Source organism: Podarcis erhardii, assembly GCF_964252035.2.
Source record: "Podarcis erhardii genome assembly, chromosome: 5".
Taxonomy (NCBI): Eukaryota; Metazoa; Chordata; class Lepidosauria; order Squamata; family Lacertidae; genus Podarcis; species Podarcis erhardii.
In genome coordinates, this window is record NC_138509.1 from 98,611,370 (window position 1) to 98,613,578 (window position 2,209).

The 2,209-nt window shown below is 44.3% G+C and overlaps 1 long non-coding RNA gene across 1 annotated transcript; it reads left to right on the top strand.

Moving 5' to 3' along the window:
- The first annotated feature begins 452 nt into the window (after positions 1-452).
- Positions 453-1,349, top strand: LOC309343334. Its single transcript, XR_014157250.1, has 2 exons — positions 453-497; positions 1,176-1,349. It is a non-coding gene; the product is annotated as an uncharacterized lncRNA (long non-coding RNA).
- The last annotated feature ends 860 nt before the right edge of the window (positions 1,350-2,209 follow it).

Sequence of the window (2,209 nt, forward strand, 5' to 3'; positions counted from 1 at the left end):
TGACCAGCTTCTAGCTAGGACAGCTCTGCTAGCTCTCAGCTAGCAGAAGCACAGGGATTATTCCTCCCTATGGAGTAGATCCACATGTACCTACAGTGGTGCCCCGCAAGACGAATGCCTCGCAAGACGGAAAACCCGCTAGACGAAAGGTTTTTCCGTTTTGGAGGCGCTTCGCAAAACGAATTTCCTATGGGCTTGCTTCGCAAGACGAAAATGTCTTGCGAGTTCCTGCGGTTTTTTTCCCTCCCCCCCTTTTTCTAAGCCGCTAAGCCGCTTACCTGCTTATCCGCTAAGCCGATAAGCTGCTAAAAGCCGCTAAAAGCCGCTAATAGCGCTAATCCGCTAAGCCGTCAATGGGCTTGCTTCGCAAGACGAAAAAACTGCTAGATGAAAAAACTGCTAGACGAAGAGCCTCACGGAACGGATTAATTTCGTCTTGCGAGGCACCACTGTATTTGTAACTGAGTCTGCCTTCAGGAATCCAACTGTGAACTGATGTAAGTAAACTTCTTTTATTGATTTTGAATAAGATTGTGGCGTCTTTATTCTTTTAAGAGGGATTCAAGGGAACTTACCAGGAACGTACAATTCAATCTGACACAGACTGAATTGTATAATAGTGAGAGGCTCACACGAGCCTGCAACCAGCTGTCTGCTGTGCATGTAAAAGGGGAATGTAAACTCTGCTAAGTAAAGGAAGGTGCTAGCGCAAGTTACGAAGGATATTAATAAACAATATATCCTCTCCTGCCACCCTGAACATTCCCACATGAATGGACTTCCTTGTCATTTGAATCCATTGGTTTGGGTCCTTCAGATCTTCGAAGACAGCTGTCATATGGTCATGTGGTTAAGGCAGCACCGTATGCCTTCGCTATGAATTGCCAGTTGGAAATAGTCATGGAAAACAGAACGTGTGTCGTTTAATCTCTGACACACTCCATGAACCCTGATAGGCTGGGATTCCTTCCATTGAACAGGATGACTCACTTTTATGTCTTAATGGCAGAACCATCCTGCCTTGGGGGTGCCATAGGAGAAGCACATACAGCTTCTTGCTGCCTATTGCAACTCCATTTTACTGCTACTCTTGCTGTTAACATCAGGCAGTCCCCCTTGTTATACTGTTTTAATTTTTTTAAAAAAATAATTTTAAACACATTTCCACCCTCCAGAACAGAATGTCACAATACGTCTGAATACATTGATTAGAAACACAAAGAAAACCAGGGAGAAGCACAATATATGTCTCTCATATGAACATCCTATTACTATATTGAAAGAAAACAAGAAGATAAATTATAAATGATACTGAAGTTTAATAAAGCTATTCATTTTCGCAGCTTGAACACTCTTTCTGACGTTTCATCACATTGCCCATTTTTTTGCATCTTCCCCCCGACTGATACAAAAACTCAGTCTGTTTATTTTCCCTTTCTCTACATTTGACACTGAAGCAGGTTCCCAGCTAGTTTCTTATACTGTTTTCACAGGAGTCAGGGGTCTTACTCCTTAGGCCACCACCAGGGCCCATTCTCCAGCGCATTTTCCTTTCAATTTCCTTATTGCAGAAAGTCCACTTTTGGGGGTGAATCAGGTTTCTTGCACAAGACATTCCATTCAATAATAATTGTACAACTTGAATTTGCCCATATGAAAGAGCTCATAGTTTCAGACTATAAATGGGCATGCGCTCCTACAAAGGAATATTCCTTAACCTGGTTCCCTTTGGAACCCCTTAGTCTCCCCTCCCAGCAATGACAAACCTAGACAGCATCTTAAAAAGCAGAGACATCACCTTGCCAACAAAGGTCCGTATAGTTCAAGCTATGGTTTTCCCAGTAGTGATGTATGGAAGTGAGAGCTGGACCATCAAGAAGGCTGATCGCCGAAGAATTGACGCTTTTGAATTATGGTGCTGGAGGAGACTCTTGAGAGTTCCATGGACTGCAAGAAGATCAAACCTCTCCATTCTGAAGGAAATCAGCCCTGAGTGCTCACTGGAAGGACAGATCCTGAAGCTGAGGCTCCAAGACTTTGGCCACCTCATGAGAAGAGAAGACTCCCTGGAAAAGACCCTGATGTTGGGAAAGATGGAGGGCACAAGGAGAAGGGGACGACGGAGGACAAGATGGTTGGACAGTGTTCTCGAAGCTACAAACATGAGTTTGACCAAGCTGCGGGAGGCGGTGGAGGACAGGGGTGCCTG